Here is an 18,491-nt window from a genome sequence, read left to right on the forward strand (position 1 = left end):
GAAGTGCAAGGAATTTGTGAAAGTCTCCCCATCCCTACCCACAGCCCAAGGGCATGTTACAACAGTGCTGGCCCATGTTTCCTTCCACTGGCACAGTAGTCTGATACCAGCCACACAGGCTCATGGCTCATCTCATGGAAGCTCTGCTCTGAAGCAAGGCGGTCTGCAAAGCCTTCTCCCACAACACTCGTCCCCTCTGCCATCGCAAGATGCTCTGCAGGATGCTTCCTAACAGCTCTGCAGCCCAGCTTTCTAACATTGAGGTTTTCTGCCTGCTGTTCACCAGATGATCTCAAAGCCAGCGTGCACACTGCTGGCTCACCCAGCCATGGCTCTCTGGGGCTGCTTGTTCCCAGCCCTGCTTAGGAACCAGGAGGGAAGGTAACAGGACCTAGTCTGGCAGTCTGTGTCCTAGAGCCAGGATCAGGCAGAGGGGTAGTAAAAGCTTGTGTATATTTACAAGGAGGGAAAACTGCAGCCTGGGCTATCAGGGGCTGTTGCTCCAGGCCAGAGCTGGCTGAACCATATGGCCTGAACCCTTGCTGTCCCTGGGAACATCAGACACGGTCACTGCCATACTCCTGTTATTTCAGCTAGCAGCACAGGGAAGTGTGTCTGGCAGAGCTGTGCTGTGTCACAGGCAGCCTGGCCCCCATGGTCATCAGCATCTCCAGTAGTAACCTGGGTGACTCCCCAGCCAAAGGGGGACCTGCTGTCTGTCACCAGCCGGTGCATCCTAGGAAGGGGATCTGCTATCTGGGGGAGAGCAGGAAGCAGAGGCAGCAAGCAGCCCCACACTCACATGCCTCAGGAACCATCGCCCAGATGTCCCCTGATCTCTCTTCATCTCCATGAGGGGCTGGTCTTTGTCCTATTGCCAGAATGAGAGGGAAAGGGCTCGGGAAAGCAAGTTTTATTTGGGCTCAGTGCTCCTCAGTGCTGTGCACTGTTGGAAAGTGCTGGAGCATCGCAGGCGCAGGAAATCACCCCATCCCGGTCCCTGCAGGATGGCTGAGGCGATGCCACTGCTGCAGCAGCGCCGTGTGCTGCCAGCAGCCTTGCTGAGCACTGCCGAACCTGCAGCCAGGGTACCCACAGCAGGATGAGCTCAGGTGCCCACCCCTCAAGGGCACCATTACATTGATCTGATGTGAAAAGGTTGAGCATTCAGTGTGTTTGTTTTTTCCTGTTTGGCTTTGATGGCTCTGCTTTTCACCCTGTCCTCTCCTGGTCTTACGAGAACTTTATTAAGAACATACTTCTGGATGCTGGCTGTAGGTCACACTCGCACCACTGACAGCAGAGAGCTAGCCCTGTGTATGCAATGTGAAGGACATCCCCAACCTGCATTGCAGTGCTGCTCAAGGGAAAAGCTTTGCTTGAGATATAAATGTTGTTTCCTCACTCGTGTAGAGGGGAGAAGCTCCTGAACCCTGTGCCTGGAAACTGTTTCCCAAAGGTGGCAGAGGAACCCAGTTTCCATTGTTCAGAGTGGGAATGTACCATCTCTTCCATGCTCCCTCTGCCCCTGCCCAGGTCATACAGCAACAGCTCAGCAATCTGTGGTCACCCTGAGCAGGATCAGGCCCCACGTACAGGTCCAATTCAGAGCCCACAAAAGGCAGTGAGAGTCTTCCCTCTGGCATCAAAGGGGCTTTAGCTCAGGGCTGTACCTGTCTGACTCTCCTCACCTGACTTCGTCCTGTCGCTGCCCTCCCTGTGCCCCTTCCCTCCAGCTAGCAGCCCCATGAGTTCCTGCACAACAAGGACACTGTTTAGTGACTTCAGTGACTTTGTGCACTGGGACCTCTCTCAAGCTCTTCCTCCTCTATCACATTTGTGACATGGCCTGTGGTCCCAGGCAGGGACGCTGCAGCTGCCAGATGCCTGCCTGCAACATTAATCAGAGCAGGAATGGCAGGTGATCTGCAAGACAGACAAAGGGGTTTTATGGCCTGGTTAGCCAGTTTCAAGCAGAACTGTTGAAAGCCTTTTCTAAAGCTCAGCTTCCAACGATTATGATCTCCATATATTTAGATTTCCAGCACCTGGTGGATGAGGGAGCTGACAAGCTCTGTCTTGGATCCATCACTCATGTCATGCTAATGCTGTTCAGGATGGCAGCACTGCTCTCGGGGGGCTTTCTGCACTACCTGCCATGAGCAGAGCACAGTAGGGGAGCAGGGGCTCGCAGGGCTCCAGCCCAGGACACCAGAGCAGTGCTGAATGGGGATGGCTTTCCTCTGCAAGAACCTTCTGGGAAACATTTTTCTTTCCCAAAGCAGGGTGAAAAGTTTTGTAACCTCAGTATCACTGCCTGGGAAGAACTCAGCCTGGACCGCTTATCTATCTGACAAATTCCACATTGATTTGGAGCCATTTAAAACTTTGCATCATTTCCCCCCCCTCCAAAATGAGTTGAAATCAAGTGTTTCCTGCAGAAGGGTTTGGTCTTTTTTCAAACTGGCACTTCTTCAGCAACAAGGAAAAGTGTTGAACCTCAGAGACCCAGGCCCACAGAGGCTGTGCAGGAAGACCGTAGGGGCTCATCTCGCAGGAGCTGTGCATACCTGGGTGAAGGCAGGGAAGCGCTGGCAGGTGGAGGAGAATGGAGAAGGCTGGGTCCAGGGGAGCCAGCACAAGAGCAGGGAAGGGGCAGAGAAGAACATAGCCCCTTGCTTTCCAGGCCAGATGCTACGTGGGTAGCTCCCGTCCCAGGCTGTCTGCTTGTAGAGTGCAGGAAAAAGATGGGGAACCCTAAGCAGAGGCAATAAAAGGGATGTAAAGTAAAACTAGTCAATGGTAAACACCCATCTGGTGGGGCAGGCTCACTGGTTTGTTGTACTTCTGTGTTCTCCAGCATGCTCAGCCTCCTCTGCCTCCCCTTCCCCACCCAGATGTCTCCCCCATTTCAGAGAGGATTTGCTCTGCAAGTCCTAGGTGAGCTGCTGTTTGAAGGGCTGGCACGAGATTGATAGAGGCTAGCTGGCTGCTTTGTACATCATCTGAATGAAGGAGACCATCTCAGGGGCTTCAGTGTCCAGCACTGAAAGGAAATGGCGAAGGGAGAGAGGAAATCCAGGTGTGCGTGGTGGAGGTGGTGGAACAGGGGCAAGCAGAGGGCTCTGCAGAAGCACCTCCCAGGCTCCAGCCAGCCCCTAAACAGAAGAAGGTCTGTCCTCTCCTGGGGAATCAGTTTGCAGGGAACAAAAAGAGCTGAAGGTCAAGGCTGGGGAACAGGTTGGGGCTGACAAACCTGGCAGAAGGTGGTGCAGCCTGGTGCCGATAAGAGACCAGAGGATTTAGGTTTTCAGTCATCTCTCCAGGTTGCCACGTGGAGGCCAGCGCCAGGGGAGGATGGTGGGAGCAGCCTTTACAGAGCTACCGGCTGCACGCACAGAGCTGTTCACATCAGGAAGGGAGAGGTGAGCCCAGCTGCACACAGAGCATGTAGGAGAGCAATAAGTGGGGAGGCAGGGATTCAGGGTATGGTGCCCTGAAATGTAAGTGAATTTTGCAGAGCACTGGTTTCTGAGCATGGAAATGAGTGAGCAGCATCGCACACAGACACACGCCAGCCCTGTTCCTCGCTCAGCGCAGAGCCCGCAGCTCTGCTGTGGGGCGAGGCCACCACCAAGCTTCTGCTTTTAGCACCAACTCCCCAAATAAGGAGCAGATGCTGGTGTCTCCCTTTCATTCTTGCCCAACTCTCTTCTTGAGAGCTCTGCTGCTGCTGGCTGAACTTGGCTCAGTGCAGCCTCTGGTCAGCTAGAGAGGCAAGCCCTGATCTTGGGGAGGGGGGGGGGGGGCGTGATCCCTCAGGCATCAGCCTTTTGGTCCATTGGAGAGAGATGGGGCCAGGCTCCCAGTGTGTGGCAGCAGTGGGGACAGACCTCCCAGATGCCTCCCCCCCCCACTGCACACCTAAATAAGGCCTTTTCTAACAACAGCCCAACAAGGCAGAGCTGCTCCAAGACCCCAGCAAGGCTCCCTTTTCCAAAGCAAGGTCCCTCAGCAGCCCCAGATGAGGCAAGGTGATGAATCAGGTCCCAAGTCTACCTAAGAGCAGCAGGAGATGGAGCCAGATGCAGAGGTCAGGACACAGCTAACATGGGGTCCAAAGTCCATCCAGGAGGCAGGATGGAGACAAAGCTGTAGCCCACATCCAAGAGGCCCATTCAGAAGGTAACATAGGTCCAAGGTCCACTTAGGAAACTGAGCCCCAGACAGACCTGACCACCGGTAAACCTACAGCAGCCAAGGACTCAATGCCCACAGGCAGAAGCTATGGCTGGTAGCTTCAGCCTGGCGTGGTGGCAGGCAGTAGTGCTCCACAGAGAACAGCGACTGCCTCGTCCACCTTGTATGGGCTGCTTCATTCAGCAGTCTGTGCTTCTTCTGTCCTGCACTGGACCACTGGAGAGGCTGCCCGCAGAGGCAAGTTGAGCTGGGACAAGAGGGACGATGAGACCCGTCCTGCCTTGGGTACTGCCAGTGTGAGCCAGGCTCTGTCCTGACCAAAGCCACTGCAGGTCCTGGGGGACACTTCTGGGATACAAACCTAAGCAGTGTTTAGGGGAGGGGTGGGAAGAGGTCTTGCCTGTTGAAGAGACAATGATGTTCAAGGTACAGTTTTACTACCCAGGACAAGCTGAGGCTGCTGGCAAAGCTTCACCTTTGTTGCACAGTGTCGGGCTGGACCATGGCAAGCATAAACTCTGCGTGACCGCGCTGGAGCCATTTGCTTTGGGGTTTGATTCATGGCTGCTGGCTGCAGTGGCAAGTGGCTTAATGACATTCCTTCCAGGAGGCTCTCCATCCAGCCGACAGCAAATACTTCCCTGCATGAAGCGCGGCATGACAGCCACTCACTCTTTCCCTCCTGCCCTGGGAGGAAGAGTCCTGTGAACAGTGCAGATGGTTTGGTCCCAGGAACCCTGAACAGGATTTCCCCTGCTGAGAGGAGAAATGCTCAAAAAAAAAAAAAAGCACCACGGTGCTCTGAGACTGTTGTTGGAATAGGACAAGGCTGCCTGAGGGCTGGGAGTGGGTCTGTGCTGGGCTGGTACCCCGTCTTTGCCAGGGTAGCACCAGAAGGCATGATGGCAGCTCAAGAGAAGTGGGAAAAGCCTCTTTAAGGCTTCCCGCGCCGCCCCGGTTCCATGCTAGTCCTGTGGATGCAGCACATTTGAAGGCCTCCTGCCTTGCTAGCGTGCTGCCTGGACTGCTCAGGACCCCTGGACACATCCTGCACAGACCAAGTGCCTGACTGTGCCACTGAGCTCAGCAGCCAACTCTAGACATCCAGGGGGTACCTGTCTCCATGTGCCCTTCACGGCTGTGGCAGCAGGGCCAGGGCTATGGGAGCATCACCTCCTTTTGCCTCTCACAGCAGGGCTTCATCCCACACTCGAAGCAGAGCATCCCAAGTAAGCACATATCCCTGAACTGAGTGCAGGGAGCAAACACATCACTGTCAAGTCACCAAATGAGAACTAACGAAAATTTATGTCTGATTCAGCTAATCCTAACACCAAGGGGCTTTTTGCAAATGGTGGTGCCAGTCGCTCCAAATCCCAAAAGCCCTGTTCACTCCCATACCTGGTATGATTCTAAGCATTAATAAATAGACTGTACAGTACAAAGAGCTCTGTGCAGAGCCTCCTGAAGGTGCATGTGAGCGTGCATGTGAGCAGCATGGTAGACTTACCTAGCAAACCTGCCAGGCAACATTGTGACAAATCATGGTTCCATTGAATGCTCAGCACCTCACCAGTGCTCTGTGTGTTTGCTTGCAGCAGACACTGCAAATTTCTTGCGAATTTTTGCAAGACCTGAGTTGGGAATGCAACAGCCCCATGTAACTGGGCTGCAGCTTGAGACAGCCTTGCCAGAGGTGCAGAGCACAAACCTTTCATATCTAATGAAAAGGTATTTGGGGAAAAAAATTGTCCCCACGGGCAATGTTCTGGGACCACATGTCTGAAAGAGAAGTAAACAAGGGCTGAAGTTAATGTGTGCAAGGTATCATTTGGGAATAAGAGCAAAAAGAGCACAAGCTAACACAAGTCGTGAGGGAAAAATATCCCCAGCCATTAACAGGGGGCTGGAAAAAATGCTGCTCCCTCACACTTTCATCCCCATGGATGAGGAGTTTTACAAGGTACATAAACATTATTATCATTGTTTTACAGCAGGGGAATTGAAGTTTTTGGCAGAGATTTGATTTGCTAAAAATCACCAAGTAGCACCCAAACCTCCTGCTGCCAGATAAACGAGTTGTCTGCTGTGAGTACCGTGTCCTGACCAGCCCCAGTGGCCTCAGTCTTGTTTGCTGGGGTGCCCCATGCACCTTCGAGCTGGATCAGTATGTCTAGCTCCAACACGCTTTAGCCAGCGGCGAGGGCCAGCCTTGCGGCTGAGGCACATGTGTGGGGGATGTAGCATGCCTGAATCCTGGTCCCACTTCTGCTCCAGGCTCCTCATGCTCCCCTCTTCTTCTGTGACATACCAGACCAAGTCACTCTGCTCACTTTGCATAGGATTTTGCATATGATGAAAAATACAGGGAATATGTTCTGCTTTCCTGCACTTGCAGCCAGAGGGACTGAAACACTCAGGATACGAACCTCGTGTGCCAGTTTCTTCATGCCCTCATCGACTCCAGAGACCCTGTTGTCTACTGTAATGTTGAAGGTAAAGAGACCCAGGGTTTGTCTGATGCCAGCTCACCTGTCTGCTCCAGGGACACAGTCTTCTCTGGGAAGGGAAGCCTGTATCTTTACATACATAGCCCGGTGTATGGTACTCACAACAGAGGGAGCTGGGGGAAAGCGGTGCAGTTATCCCCAATAGCCCTCCAAGGGACCACTCTTACTTAAGAATAGATACATTATTTAAACCTTTTCTGCAGAGATAAATGTTAAGCAGAACAGGCCTTTCTTCAGCAGAAAAGTCATGGAGCAGGGGATATAACCGTAATAACACCTTCCATGTTGCTCTCCTTTTCCAAACTGTGAATATTCAGAGTGCTGGAGCACCCTTCCTCCCTCCCTCCCTCCCCTCCCAACATCGCGCTGCTCACCCCAAACCTGCCCTCTGCAGCTGGCTGGTGTTGCAGCCACCTCCTGGCCTGCCCAGCAGCAACTCATCACAGTACCTGCCACCATGGGTGCTTCTCCTGAGACCACGTAGGCCTTCAGAAATAGGGCTCCAGCAGCACACTGGCATTTCTGAGAGCTTTAACTTAGCCCTGGGAGGGAGGGAAGATACAGCACAACTTTACAATGTCATGCCCAGTGCCAAGAAAACCAAGAATTATGATTGTTTAATCTTTCCCATGCTGCAAACCTGAAAGAGTTTGAATGAGGGCAAGGAATAATAGTCATTTAATTACAGAAAGGCCAGTTAACCTGAGGCACATACACAACATGAAGGAAAGGCAGTTTGTGAAGGAAAAGCATGGAGGCAGCAACTAAATTAGCAAATTTAGTCAAATCAGTTCCCAAGCTCCGGGGTTTTTTGCTGACTGGAGGTCAGGCAGCAATTTCTTCCAGAAAAAGGGAACTGGAAAGCAGTTGACAGTGGCAACTCTGTGTCCATCCCTTCATGGTCACCTAGGAGCCTACTGCCCGCCGGCCTGGGACAACATGGCTGTGGGAGAATTCAATGGGAGTCGGGAGCCTCAGATTGTCTATTTTAGAAATCAAAATCAGTGTGGACAACACCTGCTTGACCGGGCTTCTGGGGGCCTGTATCTCCCCCATCTTTCAGATCCACCAGGACAGCCAGTGCCTGTCCCATTGCTGCAGAGGCTCAGTCGCTCCTGCAGCCCGCGCGGCACTCCTGCCTGCGGTGCCCAGGCAAGGCTGTGATGTGTCCCTTCAGAGCCAGGGAACTGGGCTTTGCCCCACAGTTTCAAACTTCACAGTAGAAACAAAAACTTCCTGCCTTTGAGTTGCTGCTCCGCAGCTGATCCCAAGCCATGGACCACAAATACCACAGACCCCAGACCCAAAAGTGGCCTGAGATCGCTGGCCCAGGAGGATAACAGCATCCTGGATGTTTTTCCCACAGTTTGGTCAGCAGCTGCCTCATAGAGAAGAACTGGGTGTTCCCTGGAGAGATGAGGCCAAACGGACCCCACGGCCAGCTGGCCCTGGGGCCGGCACAGGGACAGATCTGTGGGGTTTGCAGGGAGGGTGGTGGTGCACAGCCTTTGCATGCTCTCTTTCAAGCCTGGAGGAGCAGGGGTGGCTTTGAGGATTGTTAGCGGTCTGTGCATCACAGGGATTTAGCAAGGTTTTACTCCCAGTATTGCATCTCTTTTTTCTTAAAACCCAGTCTAGGCAGAAAGCATGAAAAGCACTTGGCGTTTCTCTGCATGCACCTCATCTCCCAGGATTAGTGCTAGCTGGGCTGTTATGAGGACATGGACCGTGGGCCACAGCTGCAGACAAAAAGCTCCTCAAATTAACTTTTCAAACTGAAAATCCTGCAATGTGCAGAGCCAGAGCAGTGATGGTAATTTCTTTAAGGATGCGTACCGGGCTTGGATGGGGCAAACTCCCCAGAGTCCACGGTACAAAGGATTTCTGAGAGTGTTTCACTTTGGGCATTCCTCAGTAATGAATTCACCTGCCATGCACAGCCCCAGGACACCAACTTTCCCTGATCTGGATCTGTTTTTAATTAGTCTCTGCAATAACTCTTCTCCTAATTAGAAAACCATAAATATGATTCTGAAAAAAAAAAAAAATAGGTTAGGCTCTATGTGTAATGCAGGGAGGAATTTGTACAGACAGATAAGCTTTAAAGCTGGGGAGTGAGAAGTGGTTCTGTGCAGGAATTTCGACCCAGGAAGGTTTCAGATCTTTCTAAAGGAGAAGAGAGGAAAATAGACAGGGAAAGAATAAATGACACGTGTCTTTTAAAGCCGCTAATGGAAGATTCCCCGAGGCGACCAATCAAGCTGGCAACCCTCCTGTTTCACTTCTTGACAGGTTCCTATCTGCGACTGAGTTGTCAGCCCAGACATCTCTGTGCTTGGGCACTGGAGGGCTGACAGACGGCGGCAGGAGGGGACAGCAGGACACAGCCAGGACTCCACCGAGACCCAGGCTCAGAGACCATGCATACCTCCTAGCTCTCCCACCCTCTCCTCTCCCCAGCTGTTTGCTGAGACTGGTAAATGTTTTCTCTTTTTAATGGCATTAACTCTAAGTTACAAAATTGTTTGTGGTTAGTGACAGATTCAGCCAGGCTGAGATTTGCTTACTACGTAAAGCAGCCAATGCAGGCCAAAGGCACCATGATCCTCTTTTCAGTGTGCGATGTTTAAGCTGGTGGGGTCTTTGCCATCCTGGCATGCATAAATTAGCACGAAGGCATCAGCCACATCCCTTCTCCTGTCTTCCCCTTCCCGTGGCCTTTCAGGCACAACCAGCATGGCGGGTGCACGATGAGCACCAACAGCTCTCCGAATTGCAAGAGGGCTTATTTTATGTCCCTTTCATGTTCCTTTGGAGGACTGCATTGGCCTAAAAATGTGTTTTGGTCAAAAGGCAACTGAAAACCTTTCTGCAAGACTTGCAGAAAATCAGGCGAGAGCCTTTTGCATCTGGGGACGTTGGCGTGGGGACAGACCCACCGGTCTCACCGTGCATCCATGAGTCCCAGCAGAACAGCGTACGGCACGCTAAAAACAGGCGTGCAGGTCCAAAAGCACTCGCTGCGCACCTGAGAAAATTCATTAGCACTCGTGGGTTACCGCTTAATAGCCTGCATGATCGCATTGCCCTCTAGTGTCTGCTCCTACGGCAGGAGGTTGGCACGGCTCCCAGCGCTCTGCTCCGGGACCGTTTGTTTAAGCACTGGAAGTAAGGAGCTAAAGCTTGTGATTGCTCATTTTGGGCACTGCTAACCAGGCCCAGGCAGCTGGGGAAGATGTGCATGCGTGTGGGTGCTGTCGTCTGTGGCCTGTTGGTTCACATCTAAAACCAGAAGTCTGGTTGTTAAGCCGAAAGCAAAATGCCCCAGCCCTGGGAAACACGTCCAGAAGTGTTTCCCCCTCCAAGGCAGCCTTCACTGGGAGATGGGGATGCTCAGTAAAGAATGGAAGATGCATCAAAAAACAAAAAAAACCCCACATGTGGTTGAAGTTTCTTTGCTGCACCAAGCCTGCCCTGTCCCCTTGTGACACCAGGCACCCCACGCCGGCTGGCTGGTGGTCCTTCCCTGAGGAAAGGCGCAGACCCTCTTTGCCTCACTAGGCACAGAGGTGGCCCCCAGCTGGGAGCAGCCCCATGGCTGAGGCTCTCTTAAGGGAGAGGATCTCCTTGTGAGCCTTTCCGGCACGGAGGAGCACCAGGGGATGCCCATGGCTGCAGGTAGTGCTTCCAGCAGGCACCGGCACGTCAGGCTGCAAGCGCCCTGCTGCCCGTGGCTGCCGGAGAGGGAGATGCCTGCAGTCTGCCAGGAACCCAAGGGCTGCACATAATTGGCATGGAAAGAGCAGATGATTATTAATGACTGTGGCTCATATTTCACCCTAGAGGAGCCCAAAGCCTCTTATGGGTGGGGTGTTTAAGTGCCTTTGGTGTCGGTGTAGCTTTGCTCACTTTTAAGTTGGTAATAAAACTCCCACAGATGGTGCTGGGACAAGACCTGGGCCAGCTGCGCTGCTCTGGGCGTACAGGGTCCTCTTCCACTCAGGGAGATGCACAGGGCTTTTGTAGCTGTTGGGAGGCAGGAAGACCTGGCCTCCAGCCAGCATCCATGACTCTCAGCAGAAGAGAGCCAAGATAAGTGTCTGGCTACCTGGTCAGGTGCTGTGGGGGAGGGATGCCACTTTCCATGCATTTTGGGGCACGAGTAATTACAATGAGCTCTTAGCATCAGTTCTTCTTTGTGTTTTTCAAAAGTCCCCGACAAAAGTATCCTGTGCAGAGTCAGTTCATTAGTGATAGATTCACAGGTACGATGTCATCGCAAGAGTGAGGAAGCAGTGGCAATGTTCCCAGTTATCCAGCAGGCAGAGGAGCTGCCTTCAAGCACTTCATCCCGGAGCTATGGGAAGTGATCTCTTCTGGTCTGCGTTTTCGGGTGGCTAAGCTGATTGCTCTGAGCTGATGAGCACCCAGGTTCCTGTTGCCTGCAGCTGGTCTTGCAGCATCACTCCCAGTTCCTGCCTGTGCTGGGTCTCCTCAGGGGGTTTCATAGCTGCCCTCCAGGATTTCAAGACATTGAGGATTTTGGCCACACGATTTTAACTGCTCAAGGCAAGCCATCCAAAACGGACCACAGCCCCTTGCTGGGCACCTACACAAGAGAGAGGAAACTGTGACACACCAGAGCAATTGATGTGGTGGTGCACGCTGCCTTCTGGAAAAGTGGCTATACAGCACCCTCTGCCTGGAGGGGAGAAGGAGGATACTGCTGTGGAGAGCAGGGTGATGAGCCCTGACAGAGACACAGACAGTGAAGTCAGCTCCTACATGGGACACATGGATCACTCTTAATTTCCTTGCATCATTTGCAGCAGTTAATGTACAGTTCAGGAGGCCACATCCAACATCCCGCTCAGCTGGAGGCAAAGCAGAACCACGGTTGTTTATGGTGTGGGGCTGCTTGGGGGCTCTCTGAACCCCACATCTCCCCCTCACACAACCAAAGCAGTGCTGAAAGGGGAGGTGATGCACAGGGCTCACCACCACGGGACCTGACTGTGCTGGGGATAAGAGGTGCCTGGGGTGGCTGTGGCCAGCCAGGAGGATGGTTTCCAGAGAGTGAAACTCCATGTGGGCTGCAGGTTGAGGCCCGTTTCTGGGTCTGGGATGTGCTGGAGCTCAGCCTAACTTGCCACAGACAGAACCAGACCAGCCACACAGCCCCCATCAGCTCTCCACTTCATCCACCTCAAACATCTCTTGATCTGGGATACGTGGGATGTCCAACTCCCCCACTGGGTGCAGAAACAAAAAGATAAAGCAGTACTTCAAAGCCAGCCTGCAATCCCCTTTGATTCTGCAGGTAGATGGTGTGACAAAGACCCTCTTCTCTGGTGTGGCAAAGACCGGGCAGTGAAGCCCAGCTGGCACAGCCAAAGCCATGCAGATGGACTTCCAGGAAGCCATCAGCTTCCTCCCTGGCACGCAGAGCAGATGGCATTGCCCACCCCCACGATAAGGACAGGGGGTCCCCTATAGCTCTAATGTGCATTGTCCTGCCTAGGGCTGCCTGGGCTTTCTGCCTCCATTGGAACCCTCAGCAGGCCATCAGCAAACCAATGCATGGGGTCAGGAAGCGGCAGCAAGGCTCCGGCTGCCAGCTGAGGCCAGGGAACAGGCAGGCTGAGGTTTAATTGCCATACGCATGTGATCTAAAAGCCCTGCTAGTTCTCAGGGCCTCGGTTTGCCCTGTCTGAGTAAGAGAGCCTGCTCCTGCTATGCCTTTGCTGCGTGGTGCCTCACTGCAGCCAAACATGCTCTTTCTGGCAATCATGGTGTCAAAACAGAGCCATAAAGGCAACCATTCTTCTTGCAACTGTTGCCAAAAGGATCTGCTCCCTCTGTCCTGGACAGTACCAGCACCATGGCATCCTTATCCCCCTAAAGCCGAGAAGCATCACCTGCATGTCCCGATGGCACAACCCCTGCCAGCATCTCCCCAGCCTCGGGGCCGGGAGCTCTCAGCCATAGGGCTGGTCTCAGAGACGGGAAACAGAAACACGGATGTTTTGCCACAGGGTCAGCTGTGACTTCACAGGAGAAAAGCTTTTGCTAAGTGCTTTTGTGCTGCCATTTACATGCTGGATCTGGCCACTAAAAAGCAAAATGCCCTGGAAAAGACACCAGCTGGAGACAGGAGAATTGTCACATTGATGCACAGAGACTCCATCAGATAGCACACCTGGAAAACACAGAACAAAGTCCTTGCACCTGCATTGCTATAGCTGGCACTGGGCACAACATGAGCACAATTATCTATAAAGGCTTATCCACATTTAAGCCCAAATTCATGTTGTCTGCCTCTGCTTTGCCGACAATACACTGTCAAGAACACAGCAGAGTTTAAGGATGCATTGCAGACTTTCACAGAAAAACACACTTTAAAATCCGAATTGTGAGCCTTGTATTCATCTGACCTACTCACCACCACATGATCCATGCAGTTAATCATCTGGATACTGAATAATTATAGCCTAGTGCTAATAAATAAGCAACAAACTCATAATTATCTGCAGAAGTTATTTGATGAATGATTTTCAAAAACCCACCATGAATCTAGCTAAATTTGGAAGGACTCAAAGCTGTCCGCAGCCAGGGGAATGACTCAGTGGGAAAGACGAGCTCTGGCCCTTTCATGACTCCATGACAGCAGCATAGGGTTATTGCCTACTTCCACGCTGTGGATATTTTTTTTTTTTGCACCCCATTAGGCCTCCATAAAGTTTCAGTTGCTGCTTGCTGCAGAGCAGTGCCCACCACTGCATCCTGGGTGTGAACACTGACAGCGGCTCTGGGACATCCAGAGGAAACCTTGCTTTCTATTGTAGGGAGAGAAAAAAAGTTTAAAAAAATAGGTTCTGGGGTATGTTTCTGCTCCTTTTTAGATTCCCAGATTGACTGGGCATCGTTTAGGCTTTGGACAAGACAAGTCTTTGGGGCTGACTTGTCGAGGGGGAATTTGGGCCCCCAATTTAGACACCTGTGCAGCGATGTGCAGTAGTGCTGCTCGCTTAGGTGGTTGCCCAAGACCTGGAAACCCCAGTGCCAGCCCTTCTGGTGTGGCTGAGAGCGCTGTCTCCATGACTTTTACCTTTAATGTGTGCAAGAAGGAGAGCCTCTGCTCCAAACGCAGGGAAAGCAAGAGCCTGCGAAGATGAAGCTCATGGATGGGCTGGCCTTGGATGGTCTTGCATGCTGCCTGAATCACCCGCAGCGATGCAATCCAGTTGGAGCAGGCTCAGCGTGTGCAGCTGCCTAATTACGTGGTACAGGGCTGGCACAGCACCGCGCCGCTGCACTGCACCTCTGCCCTCCAGCCAGGAGCAGCAAGGGCCCCAGCCGGTTCCCAGCCCCAGCTCCTGACATGGGGCAAGGCCAAGAAAGCTGCCTCTGCCCCAAGAAAGGGCTTGACATTGCCTGATCCCACCCTGAGGTAGCAGGAGCACAGGGTAGAAACCAAACAGGGGCTGGTGTCAGGGCAGGGAGTAGCCAGGGCTGTGTGTGCCCATGCACGTCCCTGCTGCAGCCCTGCTGCCGTACAACAGGGCGACTGTGGTGCAAATCCCAGCAGCGACCTGGAGGGAGGTCATGGAAGGCAACTTCAGCCGGTCCTTCTCTGCTTCCTGCAACAGGTACACACCTTGCAAAAGCCCGTTGTGCAGGAAGGGGCTTGAGGGTTCCTCTACCCCATCCCTGGTGTCCTCAGCATGGGGCTGGGGTCCCTGTTTGGACACGGCTCCTCCAGCGCTGGCCCCTGTGCTTCGTCCCACCACAGTCCCACACGCGCCAGGGGATGAAAGCTGAGGATGAAGCACACATGCTCCTCAGCTCGCCTTCAGCTCCTTTCATCTCAGTGCCACTCTGTCCACACTCCTAGCTGGTGGTCTGTGCTTAGGCTCAGCACATGCTTAATCCTTCAGGACCTCTCTGGATTGTGCTGCTGCTCCTAACAGGACAGGCAAGACCTGGGGGCATGTGGCAAAGCTCTGCAAAGGCTACACACAGCCCCAGAACTCCCCCACCCACTGCAGCCCACCAGGCAGCACCCTGAGGACCTAGGCAGGTCCCAACCCCGTGCCTCCCTGCAAAATGCCCTGGGAAGATGCTGAGCTGTGGCCACTGCCTGGCTCACTGAGCACTGACTGCCTCCTGATAGCAAGGTCCTGCCTGAGGAAACAGCATCCCACAGTGTGAGCAAGCTCTCCCTTCCTCCTGAGGTAGTGGAAATATATTTTTTCAAGCCTTTAAACTTTTGTGGGTGGATATAAAGTTAAAAAAAAACCACGCAAGCTACTGCATCATCTGCAAAGGCTACATCCAGGTACTTCTGTGGCAGCTGCCTGCTGCAGGAAGCTGTTATGCAGTGCAATTAGGGAGCATTCTTCCCAATAAGAAAATATTTTTTCCCCCCCTCACTCTGTGCTCCCCAAATGGTAACTCTTGGCTGGCTGATAGGTGTTTAGAAGTGCTCTTTCATTGACAAAGTGAAAAAAATATCTGAACCAGAAGGGTTCTCTAAACGTCCTTGTAGGCTGTGATTTGTGATTGTTTATTCTCAGCAGCAAAGCAGAATCCATTAAAATGGATGTGCCTGTTCAGGAGTACATTTCCCTTCTCCCTGTGAGGTACAATTACAATAATAAGCTGCACGAGAGTGAGATCAACTTTTCAAACAGCAGGTCTTGTGAGCAGCCAAAGCACCTCCGCAAGGGCCGGGACAGGACCGGCACGAGATTACACTCATGGAAACACACCTTCACCAAAGGGGCACCGCCAGCTTCCTTCCTCGAGCACCCTGCGGTCAGCAGGGCTCACGTCCAGGCAGGCAGTATCACCGTGGTGCCCAGCTACCTCCCTGCCACGCACGCTCAGCAGTGCCGTGCCAGACCATGCCTGGAAGAGTTGAAGGCTGCCAGTGCTCCCCTTGCTCCTCTGCCAGCGGTACTGTCTCTGCCTGCCAATACTTGGCTGCCTGAATTTTTGGGTCATTTTTCTCTTTAAAAACTTATATCTGCATTCTCTTTGCATTCATTTGTGAGCTGCTGGGAAGTCTAGAAACTTGCCTGACTTTGTAAGCAGAAGATGAGGTACATAAATACTCCTACGGCTCCAGGAACTGGAGCTTTAAAAATAAATAAAAAAAATGTACGTGAGACAGCCCCCTGCTCTGCAGGAATTTGGCACTGGCTGGAGACCGAGATCCTTGGATAGCTGCACACTGGTTTAGTCTAGCAGGAGCCTCTCAGGAAAACAAGAAGATAAACCACCTCAATAGCAATACTTCAGAGCTCTCTGGGGTAAAGTTTCTACCTTTTATCTCCGTCCAAGTTAAAAATATTTTTGTTTTGCTATGTCAGCTGAATGGACCATCAACTCTTCCCAGGGCCTGAGGGCAGCCAGGATGACCTGGGTGCTCCATTATGCAGACCAGCTCCAATTTGGGTCCCATTTAACTGGGAAAGGAGAGCTATCTGGCCAGCTTTCAGATCTCTGATGATGGAGATTCCACCACATCCCTCAGTAAATTGTTGGAATAGCTAATCACCCTCATAATGAGCTGTGTGCGTCGTATTTCTCATCTGAATTTCTGGGTGAAACTTCCAGCTCTGATCTCTTGTTAAACCTGTATTAGATGAAAGAATCTTTTCCCATCCAGTGTCAGCTCCCCACACAGGTTTTCAAGGGCTGGACTGAAATCACCCATAACCTTTGCTTCGGTGAGCAACTGAGATTTTGGAGTCTCATGACTGCTTTTAAGCCTCTCTGTGTAGTTTCAGCTCTTCTCTGGGGTGCTTCTTTACTTTCGTAGGTTCCCTTTGGGGGCCAGGCAGCAGCAGCAAGGTCCACCACCAGAACACCAGCACCAGAGCTGGTCTCAGCGCTGCCTCCCAATTCCTCTTGCCATGCCCTGCGTGGCAGTAGCCCCTTTGGCTTGGCATGATGCAAGGGCTCAGATTCAGTCAATACCAAACTCAGCTGTGGTATTAAAGTGTCCTCTGAGGTTTCTGTAAAAGTGTGTGCAAAAGCATATTCCTAAAATGTCTGTGGAACGAGCATTTCTTACGGCATATGATCCAGAGGAGGGTGCAAACAGTCTTACAGTGTCATAACAACTCAGAAGGGATTTCATCAGCATAGGTGTCCTGCATGATCTCTGCTCCTCCTGGTATACTACTCCTCCTCCATAGCCCCCACGTCTGGTCCTGACAGCCCAGCTGCAAAAGTCAAGGGAGAAACTGCAAGTATGGGAGCTGCACAGAGACTGGCAGTTGGGTGAAAAGCCAAAACTCAGTAATAAAGTGTGAATTATAAAAGCTATCTAGCTACAAGATAAATGCTATGAGAACAGATATGGAACAAAGGCAAGGGAAGGGAAACAAGATCCATCTTCATCAAGAGGAGGAGAGACTCTGACAGAGAGCCTCATGAGATTTGCTGAGTGGGTCCCGCTCCATTCTGGCATCGAGCTGGGACATAAGGGCTTTCCTCATCACCAGGCTGATGCTCAGCATTACTTGAGAAGATGCTTGTCCCTAGAAGACAGACGCCAAGGAACCTAGAAGGAAACTTGGACCTGGGCTGGCTTTAAACCACCTCTCAGCACTGTGCTGACTGTGCACCTCACCAACCTTGAAGTAGTGCTTAAAAAGAAAGGTGGGCAAAAACCATTTTATAAGCGCAGTGGTTGTCATTAATTATTTCACTTCTCCTTATCAACTTACTCATTATCTTATATCACCTGATTTACCTTTAAAGATGACCCTTCTAGAGTGTCCTGGCAAAGCCTTGTCCCCATCATCTGAAAAGTCTCTGTTATTGTGAGAAGTCTGGAAAAGCAGCCACCAATTAGCTCAAACTTGTTATTTAGATATGAACTTCTGAAAAGACTCACTCCAGGCAGGGCAGAGCAGTGGATGACTGCACACTGCCACACTGGCCTTGGTGCTTGCTACAGCATCCACTGAAGGAGAGGGACTAGATCAACTATGTATGTGCATACCTGTGCGTAGCTTTGTATCCCTCCTCCTCCTCCAGACTTTAATATCCCATTAAGATTGAGCATTAATTTAAGAAGTCAGCATGTAGCTGCTCCATTCACTGAGAAGCAGGTAGTGCAAAGGGAGGAGCAGCAGGCAGTGCTCCCGGTTGGACCTGCTGGGTAAGGGTGCGTGCTAGACAGGGCATTCTTGTCCTAATGCCGGGGGGGAGTCACGCAGCTTGCTGGGCAGAGGGTCAGGAAGAGGCTGGAGCTTGGGAAGGCTTTGTCATACCTCAGATGAGGATGTGGAAGCTGACACCCTGTAATAAGGTGGCAGCAATAGGCACTGGGAGGGTCTCCCCCTTCCAGGCTCTGTCAACTCTGACCAGGTTCTCGCCTCCCCACCCATGACCTGGTTTGATGCATCCCCAAGTGCAAGGGGAGCACACAGAGAGTGGTACGGAGCAAGGGGCGAGGAGTTCATTGCAGGATGGTTGCACTGCTGCGTCAGTACCACGTCGCTTTGGTACTGCAAGTGTTTGCAGACAAGTCCTCCAGCACCATTTAGTAAAGCTGCACATATTAACTCTCTGGTTAAAGCATTCCCTCTGGAGCAACACCCACATCTCCTGTGTTCTTGCTTTGCTCTTTCTTCACTCCTTCCCAGGCTCATTATCTTCCCTGTTACAGCTTTGTGCAGGCACAGTCACCCCACGGCCATCAGCAGAGGGACCATCACCTCCCCACACTCTCACCCACTGTTGGGTGAGCACAGCCACAGCTCC

This window comes from Falco biarmicus, chromosome 14 (assembly GCF_023638135.1).
Source record: "Falco biarmicus isolate bFalBia1 chromosome 14, bFalBia1.pri, whole genome shotgun sequence".
In the NCBI taxonomy this organism is placed as follows: Eukaryota; Metazoa; Chordata; class Aves; order Falconiformes; family Falconidae; genus Falco; species Falco biarmicus.